The 21,727-nt window shown below is 32.6% G+C and overlaps 2 pseudogenes; one reads left to right on the top strand and one right to left on the bottom strand.

Annotated features, from left to right (window-relative positions):
* Positions 1 to 21,727, bottom strand: part of LOC114397011 — a 38,381-nt pseudogene that overhangs the window by 14,694 nt on the left and 1,960 nt on the right.
* On the top strand, positions 1,262 to 4,125 carry LOC114396151 (annotated as a pseudogene).

Here is a 21,727-nt window from a genome sequence, read left to right as displayed (position 1 = left end):
GTTTTTCTTTTTTCTCCTCTCAAAACCCTTTCTTTTTCCCGCAACCCACCAAACCTATATCAGAAAAACTACGATCTCGGACTCATTCACCATTAGATCGTCGTGAAATTTTAGCACCATGTTCGCAACCAAATTCCGAGCATTCTCACCGTTGGGAATTGCAAAAACATGTTGGAGCTAAGAGAAATATCCTTCGCACCGTAGCTTTTTCTTTTCCCGCAAAAAGCCAAAATGGTCTCAGTAAAACTACGATCCCGATTTCTTAAACCGTTGGATTTTCATGAAATTTTGATATGTGATTCGTGATTCAATTCCGAACATTTTCACCATTGGGATTTGAGAGACAATATCCACGGAGAGAGCAAAAGGACTCGCACAAAGACAACACAAGTGAAGGCTTCAATCCCTTCTTTGTCTCTCTGATGTTGGGAACTCTATCAGAGCAGTCGAAGGAAAAATGGGAGAAATCTCAGGAACCGCTAGAGATGCCGCTATCATTGTCAGAAGACACTGAGCCTGCTTAGAGGTAAGGGATGAATTATTCACGATTGGATAATTTTTATTTTGTCCTTATAATTTTAACTTTGAATTATATATGAATTATATATGTTTGATGAACCATTTGAAATTAATGTTTTCTTGTGTTGAGTGTGAACCCTTAAAAAAAATTGAGCTCTTTTTATTAATGTGAATTATATTCTAAATAGTTTTATTTTTAATGACTTATTTTATATGAATAATTTTCTTATTCTATATTTTTCCACGATGATGATCAACATGTTGTGTGTATATATTTATTGTAATACTAAAATAATAAATTAAATAAAATTGTAAGGCTAATGCCTAGTGATAATTTTTTTTATGTAACATTAAATTAATTATTATAAAAACTCTTTTGATTAAAAATAATGTAGTTTGATTTTACTATATATATATATATATATTGTGTCATGCAAATATGATTATTGTGTGATGTGTATATGAGTTATCACTATTAAAAAAGTGTGTTTTTACGACACTGTTTCTAAGACGATTCTAAAGGACCATCTTAGAAAAGAAGTCGATAACATTTTTGTAATTCGAGGAATAATTATTGTTATTTACGTCACACATTCTAAGGAGGTTATACAGAACCATGTTATAATGTAACCTGGTGGCAATTTTGTAATTAGTTGAAATAAGACAAAGACGGTTATCTCCTACGACCGTCTTTGTTTATCTTAGTAATATTTTCGTTCCCACCGCCCTTGGCCCATTAGCTATGCCAAACTTTAATTTCGAACCGTGTTGTGCCCTTGAAACCCCTCTAGTTCACACTGCAGGTGAAGCACCTCGCGCCGTGAAGCAACTCTTGGTGAAACCCCTATAGTTCACAAGCACCTCGCGCCGTGAAGCATATTTTGGTCAAACCCTTGCTACGCGACTTAAACCCTTATCTCCCTTAAACCCTTGCTACGTCAAGCAGTGGAGCTCGCTCCGTGAAGACTGTCTCCGTCATAGTGAGCTCGTGTCGTGACCTGCTCCGCGAAGAACTATTGTTGTCATCAAGCAGTATCTCCCTGAAACCCGTTTGGCTCCACGTGTTAGGTCGTGGTACAGGTAAACATTGTGTTCCTCAAACGCTTAATGAATGCTCACATATTTAAAGTTTGATGGATTTGATCGAGCCCAAATCTCGTGTGTTTCATATTGTCCACATCATCTATTGGATACGATTTTTGTTGATGTTTGTTATTATTGGTAAAGGAGTTGGATTAAAAGGAAGTTTTTATTATTAGTTTTAACTATTTTGAATTTTTTTGGCGCAGTGTGGGTATTCTTCTCCAACCCAATGGGCTATAGTTCATGATCTAAACCTCTTTATTTCGGAGGTCTTGTTGTATATGTAAATTATTTGGTTTGCTATTTTTTGTTTTTTAAGGTTTTGGTGCTTAATATGTTTAGTTCGTTGTAGTTTTCTTTCTTTGGATCTTTGTCTAATGTGGGAGCAATGGTGGGAGCTATAGCGAGTGGTCAGATAGCTGAATGTATCGGGCGCAAAGGGGTATTTTATTGATTTATTCATTTGTAGTGCATGTTTTGAAGTCAATCTTTCAAAGGAAAATCTATGAATGTGAAGAGTGATTGGTGATTTTTGGCGTGTTTTTTTTAATGTTGCAGTCATTGATGATTGCTGCGATCCCCAATATAATAGGGTGGCTTGCTATTTCTTTTGCCAAAGTATGAGTGGTTTGATTTTGATACAGTGGTTGGCTCCTTCTCTATGTGTAAATCATTGTTTGTTGTTGCTTTTATAGGATTCCTCATTTTTGTATATGGGGAGGTTGTTGGAAGGTTTTGGCGTTGGGATTATCTCTTATGTGGTAAACTTGATCACCTTTCTTAATCAGTTTTATTGCTTGGGCTTTTTGGTAAGAATGCTGAGTGAAAGTGGTCCGTGTACTGGTTCTTTTGTTCTGTTCAGGTGCTTGTTTATATAGCTGAGATTGCACCTCAAAACTTGAGAGGTGGCCTTGGATCAGTGAACCAGGTTGAAGCCTTATTGTTGCTTCTTGATGCGGGTCTATTTTTTTTGTATTTGAAGTTTATTAATTTTGTAATTTTTCTGGCTCAGCTCTCTATTACAATTGGCATTATGTTGGCTTATCTGTTGGGTCTTTTTGTCAACTAGAGAGTCCTTGCAATTCTGGGTAAATTGCTAATTATTTACTTGTCTTAGCTCTTGCGGAAAGACACATGAAAATATTAAAAATCTTGGTCACAAATTAGTTTCATTAAGTTCTTATAGAAAGGAACAGAAGGAATATGTGTGTACAGGGGAGGAGCCATATTTGTAAAATAAAAAATAGTTGACCGTGATATACAGGAGTAAATTTGATCGGGGATAGAAAGCACGAATATGGCCTGTGGTCTTGAAGAAACATGGCACAAGCTGACAACTATAATACACCTTATTAAATTAGCATAAAAATGCAAATTTTAAATCTAAAGAGGGAATTAGAGTAAATTTGAGTATGAGTTATTGCTGATAAAATAAAATTCTACAATTTATCAAATTTTGTGATATTCCTATTTGCATTAGTGTAATACTTTGATAAATATAAGTAAAAAAAAATTATAACACGCAGTTAGAAGTATTCAAAGTGTGACATGTCCAACATGGAATGAAACAGACATGATGTTCCTAAAAAGCTACCGAAGGTTTAATAAATAATGGTTTGATCTTTCAAAACCTTGTGTGTAAAGCATATCAGTACCCAGTTTCTGCAACCTAAATAATAACAATAAATATTTTATGTTTGCTGCAGGAATTTTTCCTTGTACAGTATTAATACGTGGATTATTTTTCATACCTAAATCCCCCAGATGGTTGGTATGGATATGTTATGCATTATGCTGATCAAATTTTGTACTTTTAATCTTTGTTAAAATACTTGTTCCTTCCAGAAAAGAAGGATGACTACTCATTCTATTCTTGTTAATTATCTTTCTGCTTCTCTTTTATTTTATTTTCCTGGTTTGGTGGGTAATCGGGGAAGTGTAGGCCAAGATGGGGATGATAGATGAGTTTGAGACTTCTTTGCAAATGTTACGAGGATTTGACACTGATATATCTGTTGAAGTACATGAAATTAAGGTATTTTTTTGGCTCATCATTGTGGCTAAAATTTTCCACCCAAATGCATGATAGGATGCATATATGAGGTGTAGTTAAGTGATAGCACTGCTAACCATTTTACTTTTCTAGAGATCTGTGGCTTCAACGGGAAAAAGAGCTGCAATCCGATTTGCAGATCTCAAGAGGAAAAGATTGGGTTCTCTCTAGGTCTGGGACCCATCCCTTGGCTTATAACGTCTGAGGTATGAAATACTTAGTATGCAAAACATCTGAAGGATCTAATAATTGTTGCATTATTTACTATCTTGTTAATGCCTGCAGGTTCCCTTGCTTTGCCTTCACCATGGAAAAAAAATATTATATCTCTAATTACTTTATTTGTAATTAAGTTACTCCAATTTATAATTTAGCCCCTAGTGTATTAATATCAATTATTAAATCCTATGATGGGATAGTGTTCTTTTTCAATGCAAATATTATTAAGTAGTATTAGTACTGCACTGTAATTATCTCGTGAAAATAGAAATTATTGATGATTGATCTTCTTAATTATTTCACTATATAGCGATATAAATAAATTTAAAAAATACAGAATTACATCTTCAAATTCTAATATGAACAAGGTTCAAAAATAAATATAAAATGCTAAAATAACCAAAGTTCATGAATGAAGGGAATAAAAAGAAAAAAATAGTAATATAAATAATATGTTAACTTTTAATTATTTGTATTATAAATAATATATGTTAACTTTTAACAGTATTTTCACCTTAATAGTCTATCTTCACGTTTAATAGAAATTTGTATTATAAATAATATATGTTAAGTAATGATGATTATCTTCTTCTCTTTTTTACTTAACTAAAAATACTTTATTCCGTATTCATTTTTAGTTCAATTTTTATTAGAAGTATAAGTAAATCCTTATATGAATACGAATACATTTTTAAAAAAGGATGATACATGTTTTAATAATAAATATAAAATTATTTTAAACACTTGGACGAGCAAATATTTTTTCTTTGAAACAATTAATACAGTTAAATTTCAAAACGGCACACATACATGGAAGAAAAGTTGGAACAAGCTATTTGATAATTTGATAGTTGTGCTGAGGAGTTACTTCAGTAAAGTTGTATGCTTTTACTAGTGATTAACGGTCGCTGTCTTCGGTTTCCTTCTTAATAAAATGTTATAATAAATTAAAATCAGTGTGATCAAATTGTATTTTCGATTTTTAATTATATTATAATATTACAATATAGGTTAATTAGTTAATTAAGATCTTGTTTTTACCCGTGTGATAGGTTTTATATAATATTTCCTTAAGTACAGCTACCAAATATTTTGATTCTTTGGAGTCAATCTTCTACATATATACAATAGTTAATCTTGAAATTATTTGACCAAGGGAACATACTTTTGTTACTCGTTTATTTTTATGTCTTTGGTTGTTTTATGCTTCACAATACACATTATTCTACACGAGATAGTTTCTCTTGCAAATATTGTTTGTCAAATCACACTTCATAAAACTGTAACAGTTAATTATGTGTCCTTATGAGCTAGATTGCCTTACATATTTTAATTGCAATTGTTAAAATCCATTATTTTCCTTCTACTGCTGATTTATTAGTTCTGGAGAAAAATAGAAGTTAACAAGGTAGTAACATTTGTGTTAGAAAAATGTATCAGTTGCACATGTGTTTTTCAATTAAATGTGTGGTAAATGGTAGTGTGATCTTAAATCATTATAGTATGCGAACATTTGTATAGATAGCAAATTAGCAATTAGAAAAGGGTGGAAGTATAGATTCCTTATATTTGAATGTATTATTTTCCAACATCAAAATGGTATCATTTATTGCAGGAACTACTTGAATTGGGTGAAGCTGTTGGAACTCAAAGCCGTGGTCTTACCCAAGAATATATCTCCTCGCTTCCAGTGTCAAAGTACAAATGTGGGTTCTTCTCGAGGAAGAAGTCACGAGATGAGAGGTAATATTTGGGTTTCTGGACTCATTATTTTTTAATGAAATGCTGTTTTTCTTATCCTATCATTATTTCTACCCAAATTAATCTTGAGAAATCTTAGACTGTTTCTATTAAACTTATCAAAGAATTTCTTTTCTATATATTTTTTATATATAGAATATAGAATAATTCATTTGTTCTTTAACCACTTAAAATAAAAGATATCAGAGACCACTACAAAAATAAAAAAAAAAGTACAAAAAAAATCCAAAAAATATATATTTAACGCATATTAAGACTTTCTATGACGGTTGTTTTATAACTGTCGTAATTTTGCATGTATTGTATACCGTTTTAATATATGGTGATTTTTTATGACGATTGTTCTATAACCGTCATAGTTTCTAATGTAGGCATATGACATACTAAAACGGTTTTGGAAATAACCGTCTTAATAAACCAAGCAAAATAATGTCTTCTTAAGACGGTTATTATAATAACCGTCATAGATTCCAAGAACATTCTAATACGGTTATAGTATAACCGTCGTAAAAAGTGGGACATATAACAACGGTCATACAAACTGTCGTGATTTTTTGTTTGCCTTTTACGACACCTGATTTTACGACGGTTCAAAATCGTCGTAAAATGCCTATTTTAACCGACTTTAAATGTGTTATTTCCAGTAGTGTATGAGATGTTAAATTGTGGGAATAATATTTGGTTACAAATAAGTGTGTGTTTAACACTTATGTGACAATGATTACATTGTGAGCTGTGAATTATACAATAATCCAACCAGTGTTGATATTGAAAAAAAGTATTAATGCGCAGTGTTAAAGAGAAATTGTAGATTTCTTATTTAGGAATCAGTGTTAAATTATAGCGCAATATGCTAAACGTGTTTGAAAACACGAGTGTGAGATCGTGGGTATTGTATAATTCAGGATCAGTGTCTATGAATGAAATATGTGATAAATTATGGAATACCATGTTGCTTTGAGATTATAGTATTGTTATTGAGATTATACCATTGTGATTGAGATCAAGTGTATGTGATAAACTGAGTATGCACGTGATTGAGATGTTGTGTGCATTGAGTTATGAACTATGAATTGTAGAATCACACGACTATAAGTCCCTTTTAGGGCGAAGAGTTAATGTTAAGTCCCTTTTAGGGCAACGAGTTAATGTTAAGTCCCTTTAAAGGCAACGAGTTAATGCTAAGACCTTTAAATGGCGACGAGTTAAAACTATTTTGAGAACAATTGAGGAGTCGTGTGTTTTGTACAATTCATAGATAGCGTCTATATGGTAAAATGATTTTAGGGGTTGGACCTGAATCAGGAGGGAGAGGCCCTGACGAACTCTTCGGAGTGTAGGCCTTGGGGGTCACCGGGTTTGAGTGCTCCTTTAAGCCTATGTTGATCCCATATGGTTGGAGCATTCTCGCAAAACATCGTGACCTTGACTGGTCTCCCTATGATCTTACTTAGTGAGAGTGACCTGACAAACCCATTGTGTGATGTGTCTTGTTATGTACTCTTAAGCGTCTCAGGGTGATTTTTCACTAACATGGTACCATATTGCATATAGGCTTGATTCTTAGCATAACTGTCTCATGCGCTTGCTAATTGTTTATTATGAAATTGATGTTTTATCATGTCTTGATCAGAGTGTGTGATTCTTGTGTAATGTGATTGATGATTGAAAAGTGTGATTGATGGTTGAAAAGTGAACTTTGAATGACAAAGTGGCAGAATTACATGAGTTACGTGTAAGTAAGTTTTATTTGGTTTATATGATATGTATATCTAGTTGTCTTGCTTTTCTATTAGTTAGGAATGTGATAACTCACTCCTCGTGTATTATTTGTGTTTGAATCTTGTGATGATCTTGAACTTTGTGTTCGGGGGAGCAAATGACTAGGTGAATTGTTGAAGGAACCTTGTGCTGAAGGACGTCGGAACACAATGCTCTGATAGGATGTGACATTGGGACATAAGTTTATATTAATTGCATAATGTTAGTTTATTTCATTTTACCTCACTGATTTAACAAAACATTTTGTAAATCTTGACGGCCTTGTTTTGAGTCGAATATATTTTTAATAAGTTTTATTTGGTAATTGAAATGCATGTGAACCTTTTATCCATGTGATTTTGTTTACCAATATATTTTTATATATTTTATTTATTTATATATATGTCGGGCAGAGGGTGTCACACTGTGTGTGTTTGGAGTGTGCATGTATGTCTATATCAAATATCAAACAATGAAGTTAACAAGCTAATGAGTTGTTCTGTGACTCATGTAAAACGTATGCATTATAACAATTTGTATCCAAAACATGCTTATTAAGTAAGGTTAAGCAACCAACTAACTTTTAATGAACGACTAATCTTTAATCCAACTTCTGGAGATGGAGACTGGTAAACACCTTGTATTTTTTCTTTACATCTAGCTTTATGTCTAATTTGTCTACTTCATCGTCTTCCTTCACTTTAAGTGGGGAACTGAAAAAGTAAAATCCATAAAGAAGCATTCTGTATGACCAAAAAAACAAAAATACTTTGCATAATTAAAAAATTTAGAAGCAAATTAAACAAAATTAAGAAAAAAAAATAATAACAAATTACCAAGTCTATAAAATATACCACCATCGTATTGGAATTTTATGACATCACAATGCTAAGAAGTTCACATAGATTTAACTGAGTCGATTATACAGTATTAAAGGAATAAAAGCAAAAAAAATAACAACCAGAAGCTCCCTATCCAGGTGCTTGCACCTCCACTGCAACAAAATAATAATGATAAATATAAAAACCACAAGGGCTAGTTTGAATACCATAACTATTATTACCTAAATCCATATGCTCAACCAATTTCCTTTTGGAAGAACATATACAACATTGATTATAGAAAGAATGAATGAAAGTTTATATTGATAGATCATCATTGTCTATTATCATAAAAATGCAGCACCAAATTTCAAAATCCAATACAACTAGTGCAGGGAGGTAGAGTAGCAAGATTATAGCAGTTCAACAGTATATTTTGATACAATCTTTTATTTCTGAGATTAAAAAAATCACACTTGGGAAAAAGAAACAAAATCATAACAATTTTTATTTTTAATATAGAAACAGTCAGATGACAGATTAAGTTAATATTCAAGAAAAAAGGAATGATAATTGATTTCTTTTGATATATTTAAAATGAATATTACACACAAGTATTTGGCATTTTATGAACCAGTTTTGCAAACAATGTGGTTTGGAAGAGGGGAAAAAACTAAAGCTAAGTAACATGGACATTGACATGAAGAAGGATATTTTAAATAAAAAATTCAAGGTGTCATAAAGATGTGAAATGCATGTCAAACAAGTTTCTGGCATGTGTTGATACAACTATTAAATTTGTCCAATGAAGAGACTGTTCCTTGTCGGAAGTGTCTATGCTAGTGATTATTGAAGTTGGAGAATGTCCAAATGTGTATTTACATTAACATGCACATGACCATGTAAAGTGTATATCAACATTGCAACTTTGCATGGAATTAACAAATAAGATCAGTAAAGAAAGGCAAAATTTTATGTCTCAAAAGTTACATAGAACTCTCTCATGGTTGTTCGTCAATGGATTCCTCCCATGTAACACGATCTCTAGAGCACTGGTGGCAAGTCAGTATACCCTGTTTACATGAAGACCGAATGGGAAAAAAGGTAATTAAAGTAATTATTGTGCACATTGCACTGATGATGTTCAATATCTAAGTGTTTCACAACGGCTATGAATATTAGGAAAATAACAAGCAAGAATATGTAAATAACAATATATAAGGTGATAAACCAATAGGATGCAAATTTAACTAGTAACTTTTGTGTCTAATACGTGAATAAGTGTCTTGCCATCATGGCACCAAGCTATGTTGAAGTATGAGGATTTGTATAAATGTAAGTCTGTAAGCATATTGGTCGTTTTAGGTAAATCTAATTTTCCCCTTGTGAGTGTACAAAGAAGAGAAATAAAATCTCATGTGCCACATCCTCAAGTGAACTTTAACTTTAGAATTTTACATTCCAATTAAAAATGACTTAATAGCAAGCTGTCTTAGATGGAAGTACGACATGTATGCCAGCACATTCATAGAAACTTGATGATTCCGGCTTTTTAGAGGCAATTTAGGTATTTATGGAATAAATTATCCAAGTCATTAAACTATCCTAAGAGCAAGTTGAGATTCTTCTTTACTCAGTAACAAACTACAATTCCAAAAGAAAATACATTTCCATAACATTTTGGACAGTCTGACCTTGATCTCTCTATTCCACACTCTGTACCTGTACAAGAGGTATAATCCCTTCCCCGACAACTTGGACAAGGTAGCTCTCTGATATACTGTCCATTTGGACCAAACCAGGATCTTGGTTCTGGTGTATGAGAATTAGCCTTGCTGAAATGATAGAAAAAACATTGTTATGTCACTCTGCCGAAGAACTTTTTCATAAAATATAATAGGCTAAGTAAAAAGGCCTTTTCATAAAATATCAAATGTCGAGATAAGCATACCAACATTCAAATCTTAATATGTATTTTGTATAATTGAAACAATGAGTATTATCGTATGAAAATAACCAACAAAATTTGTAATTAACCACACCACATAGCATAATCTTTTTATTTGAGAATATCTAAATCCAGGGGAAAAAAAGGATGATTTTGAAGGGTGAATGAGAATCAGATAGATGTAACAAATTGAAGTAGCAGCGCAGCATTGGCAACAACTTCCAACTGCACAAGAATATTGTTTTTTTCTTTCTTTTTGGTGAAATGTACAATAATATTGCTCATGTAGTCCTATATAATCTAATTTGATCACGGTAAGAACTTCAATAATCAACACCTTTGTTTGTGCTTAAAGCTAGCTATTGTTTACTCAAAATCCCAGACCCAAAAGTACTACAAGCACAACTACAACTACAAACACAAAGAACCAAAAGTCCACACTCATAAAAAAGAGGAATGTCATCCAAGCTAGCAACTGGTGAATAAGGAATATATGTAAAACTATTAAGAGTTTCTTAGATTATCAATCATAGGAAACCAACAGGATCTTGAAACTTATGATTCTCACAAATAATAAATAAACCAATAATGCGTACCTTTCTCCATAGCGAGACTTCTCTCTGATGTACTTTGATTTCTTGGAAGAGGAGAGAAACAAGATTTCACTCCCTTGACTATTATTTATGTTTCTCTACGTTTGTGATGGCTAGGGATTAGAGAGAACACTTTTCTGTCAAGAAGGGGACCTTGTTTCCCGTTAGTAGGTATTAACCCCTTTTATAATCACTACTCCCATCAAGTAGCAGTTACCTCTAGAAACTTCTCCTGTTTAACCCAATTATAGTTTAGTCTTTAATTATTAATTATTTATTTATTAGTCCCTACATATGTCACATGCCTCTCACATGAGACATTAACTATAACGTTCTCCCACTTGACTCATGTGACATTACTAAACACTATGCACTAAATAAATAAATAAATTAAACTAACATAAGGCTCATTAAAAATGACTAAACTATTCTATACATTGGGTACATCATAATTTCATTATTAAGAATACGAACCAATTTGAGTTATGACGGTTGTACATCACTTAATCGACATAGTCCATTCTATGTACTACAAATTTGTCTTCTTCTTAATATGACCATTAGTTAGGAGTACATAATTGGTCCAATATAATGTCTTTATCCAAGACAAACCTGTGAACATTACTCTAACACAAACATGCATGCAAACATAGAGAACAGGTAATCAGAAACATATCATAAATGAGCTCAGAGTGTCAGTAAAAATACTTAAGGTAAATTGCACTTAATGATCATCAATAACAATAATGCCCATATTTTCAACATGTTCTATAAATGTCTTAGACGGTAATCCCTTTATCAAAGGGTCAACTATCATAAGGTTTATGCTAATATGTTCTATTGACACTTTTTGTTTTTGAACTTCTTTCACGGCAAAGTACTTCAATTCCATATGCTTAGCACCCTTAGAGTACTTGTCATTTTTAGAGAAAAATACTGTTGCGAAGTTATCACAATACATTTTCAGCGGCCTAACAATACTGTCGACAATTCCAAGCCCTAAAATAACATTTTCAACCAATTAGCCTGAATTGTAGTCACAAAACATGCTACAAATTCAGCTTCCATGGTAGATGCAGCAACAACTGATTGTTTTGCACTCTTCCACGATACTGCTCCTCTTGCTAAGAGAAATACAAAGCCAAGAGTGGATTTTCTTGTATCCACACATCCAGCAAAGTCTAAGTCTGAATATCCAATCACCTCAAGGTGATCAGACCTCCTATATGTAAGCATGTGATCTTTTGTTCCCTGTAAGTATCTCAAAACTTTCTTTGTAGCTTTCCAATGTTCCATTCATGGATTACTTTGATATCTTCCTAACATTCTAGTTGCAAAGCTTATGTTTAGTCGAGTATAGATCTAAGCACACATAATACTCCCAACAACTGATGCATATAGAATTGCTTCCATTTGTTTTCATTCCAAATCATTTCTAGGACATTGTGTGAGACTAAATTTGTCTCCTTTTTGAATTGGAACAGGTGATGATGAACACTTTTCCATCCTAAATCTCTCTAGTACTTTATTGATATATGCTTTATGAGACAAGCCTAACAATCCTTGTGATCTATTTCGGAATATTTTTATCCCTATCACATAACTTGCCTCACCCATATCCTTCATTTCAAAGTGACTAGAAAGAAACTTCTTAGTCTCATGAAAAAGACCAAGATTGTGATACCCTCTATCCCGACATATATATAAATAAATAAAATATATAAAAATATTGTTAACCAAATTCACACAGGTAAAAGGTTCACATTCACTTCACTATTATCAATTAAAACTTATCAAAATATATTCGGCTCAAAATAAGGCCGTCAAAATTTACAAAAATATTTTGTTAAATCAGTGAGAGAAAATAAAATAGATTAACATCATGCAATTAATATAAAAACATATGCCCCACTGTCACATCCTATCAGAGCATTGTGTCCCGACGTCCTTCAGCACAAGGTTCCTTAAAGCACTTCACCTAGCCATCTGCTCCCCCAAACACAAAGTTCAAGATCATCACAGGATCCAAACACAAACAACACACAGGGAGTGAGTTATCACATTCCTAACTAATAGAGAAGCAAGACAACTAGATATACATATCATATAAACAAAATAAAACTTACTTAAATATAACTCACATAATTCCACCACTTTGTCATTCAAAATTCACCTTTCAATAATCAATCACCTTACACAAGAATCACACACTCCGATTAAGACATAATAACACATCAATTTCATAATAAACAATTAGCAAGCATATGCAACAGTTATGCTAAGACTCAATCCTATATGCAATGTGGTACCATGTTAGTGAAAAACCACCCTGGGACACTTAGGAGTACATAACAAGACACACCACACAATGGGTTTGCCAGGTCACTCCTACTAAGTAAGATCATAGGGATACCAGTCAAGGTCATGATGTTTTGCGAGAATGCTCCAACCATATGGGATCAGCATAGGCTTAAAGGAGCACTCAAACCCGGTGACCCCCAAGGCCTACACTCCGAAGAGTCTGTCAGGGTCTCTCCCTCATGATTCAGGCCCAACCCCTAAAATAATTTTTGCATGCAGATACTGCTCATGAATTGTACAATATCCACGACCTCACACTCGTGTTTAAAACACGTTTAACACTATTGCACTACAATTTAACACTGGTTCCTAAATAGGAAACCTACACTTTCTCTTTAACATTGATTCCTAAATAGGAAACCTACACTTTCTCTTTAAAACTACGCATCAACACTTTTCTCAAGATAACACTGATTGGGTTATTGTACAATTCACAACTTACAACACAAGTAATGTCACATCAAGTGTTAACCACACACTAATTCACAACCAAAACTCATTCACAATTTCACATCTCATAATGTCACAATCCATCATCACAAGTTTACACGTATCACACAAATTCACACATGTTCAACTTTGCACTTATACTTAATCTCAATAACAATACCATAATCTCAAAGCAACATGTTATTCCACAATTCATCACATATTTCATTTACAAACACTGCTCATGAATTATACATTATTCACGACCTCACATTCGTGTTTCAAACACGTTTAACACATTGCACTACAATTTAACACTGGTTCCTAAATAGGAAACCTACACTTTCTCTTTAACATTGTGCATAAACATTTTTCTCAATATAAACATTGGTCAGGTTATTGTATAATTCACAACTCACAACATAATTAATATCACAATCAACCATCTTATATTTACATGTATCTCACAATTTAACACATTCAAATTTGCACTTATATTCAATCTCCATAACAATATTATAATATCAAAGTAATATGTTATTCTACAATTCATCATATATTCGATTTATCACTTATATACAATTTCAATCATAATTTCATAATTCTAATATAACTATTTATTACACTAATATTATTCAAAGCACAAACAAATTATACAAGAATATTTCTCAATCCACGGGGAGTAAAAATCCCTCACATAATTTCACATAATCATAGAAGAAGAATCTCAATATAATAAAACATCCCAAAAATAAACCTCAATTTGACCCTCTAAGGATCCCTACGCATATTCTCACTAATCCTCAGTTGTGAATAATTCATCCCTTACCTCTAAGCAGACTCACGTGTCTTCCGACAGCGATAGCGGCATTTCTAGCAATTTTCTAAGATTCCTCAAATTTTTTTTCTGATTATTCTGATAGGGTTCCCAAACATTAGAGAGATTGAGAAGTGATTGAAGCCTCCATTTGTGCTGTCTTCGTGTGATTCCATTTTCTCCATCCACGAATATTATCCCACAAATCCCAACGGTGAAGGTGCGCACAATTCAATTTCGAACGACGTATCAAAATTTCATGACAATCCAACGGTTAACAAAACCGGATCATAGTTTTACCGAGACAGCTCTGGGTTTCTAAGGGAAAGGAAAAGGCTATAATGAGAAGGTTATTTCTCTCAGCTCAAACATGATATCAAAATTCCCAATGGTGAGAATGTTCGGAATTGGGTTGCGAAGCTGGTATTTAAACTTCACAAAAATCCAACGCTGAATGAGTCCGAGATTATCATTTTTCTGAGACAGGTTTAATAGCCTCCGGGAAAATGAGAGGGTTTTGGGAGGAGAAGAGAGAAAAACGAAAATGAGGGGAAAATGAGGCATCGTCAATCTGAAAATTGACTTAACATCGCTATTTATACCTGGGGTACACACAACTTATTATTACTCTATTTATTTATTTTTAATATTTTATAAAAAAGAACTCTATTTTATTCCCTATCAAATGAATAAATCAAATATCTTTTCTTTTTTTTTCCTTCAAATCATTATTTCTCATTATTTATTTATTTACAAAAACCTCATCATTTTTCTAAAACTCTATTTATTTATAAATAAAAATTATTTTTAAATTAGTTTACGAAAAATGGGATGTTACAAAGATCATTAATTGCAAGCAATATATCATCAACATATAGGATTAAAAAAATAACCTTACTCCCACTGACCTTCAGATATATACACCGATCAACAGTATTTTCCTTAAATTCAAAGGAAACAATGGTATCATTAAACTTCAAATACCATTGGCAGAAAGCTTGCTTAAGACCGTATATTAATTTCTTTAATTTGCACACCATGTGTTCCTTTCCTTTAACTGAGAACCCCATTGGTTGGTCCATATAAACATTCTCCTCTATATCTCCATTAAGAAAGACAGTTTTCACATCCATCTGATTTAGCTCCAAATCATAATGAGCTACTAATGCCATGATAATCCTGAAAGAATCCTTTTATGAGACCGACGAAAACGTCACTTTATAATCAATGTCATCTTTTTGAGTAAATCCCTTAGCAATAAGTCTAACCTTGTAATGTTCAAGGTTGCCATGAGAGTCACGTTTAGTCTTGAAGACCCACTTACAACCAACTCTTTTACAACCCTTTAGTAATTCTACAAGGTCCCAAACATCATTATGTTCCATGGAATTTGTCTCTCTTTTCATGGCATTTAACCACTTCTCAGAATTACCACAGCTTACAACTTGTGAAAATGAAATTGGATCATTATCATTAATGCTTAAGTATATTTTTGTTTCATGTAAGTATACCACATAGTCATTCGAAATAGTTGGTCTCCTTTCTCTTTGAGACCTCCTTAATGCTACTTCTTGCAGTTCTTCCCCAATAGGTTCACTATGTATCATGGGCTCATTATTGTGTTGTGCTTCTTCTTTATTGTTTGTAACAATAACTAAAGGAGCAATCACCTTATTACTAGAGGTACAAGCTAAAGGGACTTTCACTCTAACTTCTTTAATTTCCACTTCTCGTGGAACTGTACTCCCACAAATTTTATCATTTTCAATGAACCTTACATTTCCAGTTTCGACAATTCCTATACTATAATTAGGACAATAAAACATATGCCCCTTTGACTTGTCTGGATAACCAATGAAATATCCACTGATTGTTCTTGCATCCAATTTTCTTTCTTGCAGATTATAAATCCTTATTTCTACCTAGCAACCCCAAACATACAGGTGCCTTATACTAGATGTCTTATCCGTTCATAGTTCAAAAGGTGTCTTTGGAACTGCCTTACTAGGAACCCTATTCAACAAATACATGACATTTTTCAAGGCATACATCCACAAAGATACGGGTAAAGTTGAATTGATTAACATACTCTTAATCATATCCATTAAAGTTCTATTACGCCTTTTTGATACACCATTTTGTTGTGGTGTACCAAGCATTGTGTATTGCGCACAAATGTCACGTTTCTGAAGAAGCTTGGCAAATGGACCTGGGAGTTGCCCAGTTTCATCATATCTTCCATACCACCTCTGTCAGATCTAATAATTTTTACCTTTCTGTCTAATTGTTTTTCTACTTCATTCAAGTAAATTTCTAAGGCATCCATTGCCTAAGATTTCTCATGCAGTAAGTAGACATAACCGTAATGTGAATAGTCATCAATAAAGGTGATAAAGTATCTTTTCTTTCCGAAAGAACTGACATCAAAAGGTCCACAAATATCAGTATGCACAATTTCAAGAAGCTAAGTGCTTCTTGTAGCTCCTTTCTTTGTATGTTTTATTTGTTTTCCCTTAATACAATCCACACAAATATTTAGATCCGTAAAATCTAGATCAGGAAAAATTTCATTATTTATTAATCTTTCCATCCTTTTTCTAGAAATGTGACCTAAATGTTTATGCCACAAGAAAGCAGATCATTCATTCACTGAACTACGTTTAGTGCCAACATTATGATGTAGAGTTAAAATGGTTTTAATATACAAATCATCTAATTTCAATTTATATAAACCATCACAAAGAACACCAGTACCAATGAGATGATTATGCTTAAATAAGTTGAAACATTCATTACCAAAATTAAAAGAGTATCCAGTAACATCAAGTTTAGATAATGAAACTAAATTCCTAGATAAACTAGGTACATAAAGAGTTTCCAATAAATCTAAATGATGTCTAGTGTCAATTTTTAAACGATAAGTCCCGACTGTTTCAACTGGAGCTTTCACTCTATTCCCCATGAAGACGAACTTCTCATTTGGGCTTATGGTTTGGATGGTAAGGAATCCTTGCATAATGTTAGAAACATGAGTCATACATCCAGAATCAATCCACCATGTATTATGGGGAACTTCAGTTAAGTTTGATTCAAAACATACAAGAACATTAAGCTAACCTTTCTTTTCGAACCAAGACTTACGATTTTGGCAATCCCTCTGGAAGTGTCCAAATTTTCCACAAAAATGACAATTATTGCTCTTTGATGCCTTCTTCTGGATTTGCACAGGACCATCATTGATCTTTAATGGCCCTTTGCCTTTATCATGCTTCTTCACAAATCTTTTTCCAGCTCCTTGATTCCCTTGGTGGCTTACATAATGGACTGAGTGACTTCCTTGATTCTTAAGCCTCGTTTCTTCCTGAACTAACATATTGTGCAATTCATGCATATTCCATTTATCTTTCATGGTATTATAGCTCATTTGGAATGGACTATACTCAGACGGTAATGAGTTTATAATAAACTGAGCAAGGAAGTTCTCATTCACAGCCATTTCCAAGCTCTTAATTTTTGCTGCAATGTTTGTCATCTCAATGGCATGTTCATACATAGTACGCGAACCATCAAACTTCATGGTGATCAGTGTATTCATTAATGTCCTAACAAGAGACTTATCAGTTGTTTGAGAGCGCTCTCACACAAATCCCATAAACTCTTTAGCATTATCAGTCTTAGGGAGAGTTGTCTTAATATTGTTTGTAACAGTCATTCTCATGAACATTAGACTGAGTCTGTTAGATCTTTCCCAAGCTTTATAATGGGCTTTTTCTTCAATGCTAATAGCATCAGTAATAGTAGCAGGCTTCTCTTCCAATATAACTAGATCAAGATCCAAAACACCGAGATGAAATTGGACTTGCTCATTCCAATTAGAGAAGTTAAGCCCATTAAAAATTGGCACGGATGATACATGAGAGTTCAATGAGTTAGGAACAGGTACTATGTAATAAAACTTCATATAAGCATTTTGGGACATAAAACACAAGTCATACATATAATTTATTCAGATAACAATCAATGTATATTGATGTTCTCCTTTAGGTGATACACCAACACACAACATACAAACATGATGATGCTAATAAAATTCTTAACATTATTTGGCAATTAAATATGCACCAATTAGTAGTATCTATTTCCTTTAGGTATATAAATAAAACTAATGAAACACACAAATCGCCTACGATTATATTCATTAATTATAAAAATAACTAATCAACCTTTGGGCGATCCATAAATGCCTTATAACAATGAATTTCAATTACCCATAAACCAATAATCATATAATTTAGCATCCATTATTTTATAAGTAATTGAAATAATCATTAATTTGGAATTAAGTAACCTTATAGACTTGGCCACTTTGGTGACTAACAAATCTATCATACACTTAATTCCAACCAAATATATGGCCTCCACATACTTATTGCTATTAACAATTCATAGCCATTTTATTAATTTCATTCCAGGCCATAAAATAATATTCACATTTATTTGTCTTTTGCATTCAAACACGTTCAAGCAAATATGTAGCACATACATATTTATTGCTACAAAAAATTTCAAAGCATTCACGTCAATTTAATTCCAGAATATAAACTTTAATTCCTTTAATGACATTCAATAATAATATTAAGAAAAAAAATGAGCAAGTGGATTGAGAATAGCAAAATGGGGTTTGCAAATAGCAATTCCAAAAGGCTTTACCCTTGCTAAAAAAACATACATGTCGGCGAGCGCTTTTCAAAGAATTCATGCAGAATGCATACAGCGGCATAAGAAGATTTAGCTTTTCATTCGTGCCTTTTCATTCCGTTCCAAGATATCACAAACGAAAAAGAAACACAATGTGGAATCTTTCTCCAAAGGTAAAACGTAATTGCCATTTTTATTATTATTATAATACATAATTGTCATCTTTGATCCCAATAAAAGGCACGAATTTGAAGTCCAACAAAAAAAGCCACTCTTCGCTTTCTTTCTCAAAGTTAGAATTCAACAATAATAAAATATTACTAATAAAACAATACATGCGGCGGAAAATAAAATTCCTAAATTTCATAATTAGGGTTCATAAAATTTGGAGGGAAAATATCATTAATGGAGAATCATATAATTTCATAACCTTGCTCTAATACCACATGTAAAACTATTAAAGGTTTCATAGATTATCAATTATAGGAAACCAACAGGATCTTGAAACCTACAAATAATAAATAAACCAATAATGCGTACCTTTCTCCATAGTGAGGTTTTTCTCCGATATACTTTGATTTCTTGGAAGAGGAGAGAAACAAGATTTCACTCCCTTGACTATTCTTTCTGACTCTCTACGTTTGTGATGGCTAGGGATTAAAGAGAATACTTTTCAGTCAGGAAGAGGACCTTGTTTCACGTTAGTGGGTATTAACCCCCTTTTATAACCACTACCCCATAAAGTAGCAATTACCTCTAGAAACTTCTCCTATTTAATCAAATTACAATTTAGTCCTTAATTATTAATTATTTATTTATTAGTTCCTACATAAGTCACATGCCACTCACATGAGACATTAATTCTAATAATATAATGCAATGCAATGTGTTAAAGAATACATTGCTCGAAGTTTTTAAACTAAGAATGAAATTTGTATGACAATGTAAGAGAAAATTAAATAAATAAAATAAAATAAAAGTAAAAGGTTGAGACCTTGGCTTGAGTTCCACCTCCAGACTAAACAGTTCCTTTGAAGGTTGTAACGCAACTGTCACAAAAACATAATCAAATTATCCAAACATAATTTTTTTAAAAATACAAAAAGCACCAAGTTTTGGTTTTGTTTGTGTTTTATAAGGTTTAAAAACATGGATAATCGAAAAATGTAAGAGAAAGAAAAGAGTATGTGGTTGGTTTGGTTTTGGGGTGGAAATAGAGTCATCACTGAGTGATGAACAGAGGACGGTTGGTGATGTGGCAATGTATGTATGTGTTGTTATTGGCATGAAGTAGAAGAAGCAAGAGACGCGTGTTGGTTGGGTTTGTGCATGGATATTTCAGAACGCGTAATGGAGAGTGGAACATGTGAACTTGGTTGGAAAACATGAACAAAGAAAGAAAGAAGAAGGTTTTGTTGTTTGATGGAGCTTCTTGTTCAAAATGTGTTGTGTGTTTTGTTGAGATGGTGATTGTTGGTTTGTTCTTCGTGTGTTTGTGTTGATGTGTTTGAAATGTGTGACTGCGAAGACAAGGTGAGGTGGTATCAGTTGCACAATGATATTATTGGAGAGTTTCAACACAAAAGATAAAGTGTATGCATATTGAGAATTGAATTTTTATTACTAAGATTTAGGTGGCTTAAATATAAAGTGGTAGATTGCCTTCTACTAAATGTACTTTAGTTGAATAGATGCATTGGAAGTTATTTTTGTTTTAACTTACAAGGGAATTTATTTATTATAGTTGGTGACAATCTTTACTATAAATAAAGAAGAAATTTAGTAGAGAAATAGCATATGAAGAGAGCATGTGAGAAGAGAGATTGTGAAACAAAGTCACTTTGTAGAGAGAAAAGTGTCTTTGTGTGAGAGTGTTATTAGTTTTCGTAACCATTGAGTAGGGTACTCGAGTTTGTAGAGTGATACACTATTTGGGGTGAGTTACAATCTTGTAGTCATTCTTGTGATAATGAAAATATTTTTGAGACGATTCCTTGAACGTAGACAAGAGGTATTGAACCACATTAAATTCTTGTGTGTATTATTATTTTTATTACAGTGTAATCTTTGTGTGATCCTTTGTAGGTGTGAAAAATTTTGTTTGCGGGAACATTGATTACCCAACAATTATGACCCTGGGATGGTAACAGTTACTCATTAAGTTCCCAAAGGTTGAGTTTGTTTTTCAAAGAGAGAATAAGATTGGAGAGAAATTTTATATTTTTTTTACTGGATCTATATTATTTATATTTTATCTCAATTTAAAAAAAAATCTTCTAATTTAATTCTCTAAATATTTTTAAGAGAAATGCTTGAGCGTCCAAAAGAAAGAGTCCATACGATTATCAAACTTTAAAAACTTCATATTTTTGTTTTAAATAGATTTTCAATTATCACTTTTTTATTGATTCAGGGCAAAAGTCTATAGCAACTTTTCACTTCTTAATCCAAATTTATTTATTTTTTAGACAATCCTAATTAATTTTTGGAACGTAACTTTTACTAAATTTACTTTGCATATTGGTATATTGTTTGTTTTTTAAAATGGACAATTATATCATAATTGAAATTATTGTTATGGGGGATATACCAGCTTTACGACTTAAGTTAATATCTCTTGTAATCAAGCAATACTTACCTAGGAATAATTGTTATGAAGGATAT

Source organism: Glycine soja, chromosome 18 (assembly GCF_004193775.1).
Source record: "Glycine soja cultivar W05 chromosome 18, ASM419377v2, whole genome shotgun sequence".
Classification (NCBI taxonomy): domain Eukaryota; kingdom Viridiplantae; phylum Streptophyta; class Magnoliopsida; order Fabales; family Fabaceae; genus Glycine; species Glycine soja.
Note: the sequence above shows the minus strand (reverse complement) of the source record. Positions and strands in the feature narration are given on the sequence as shown.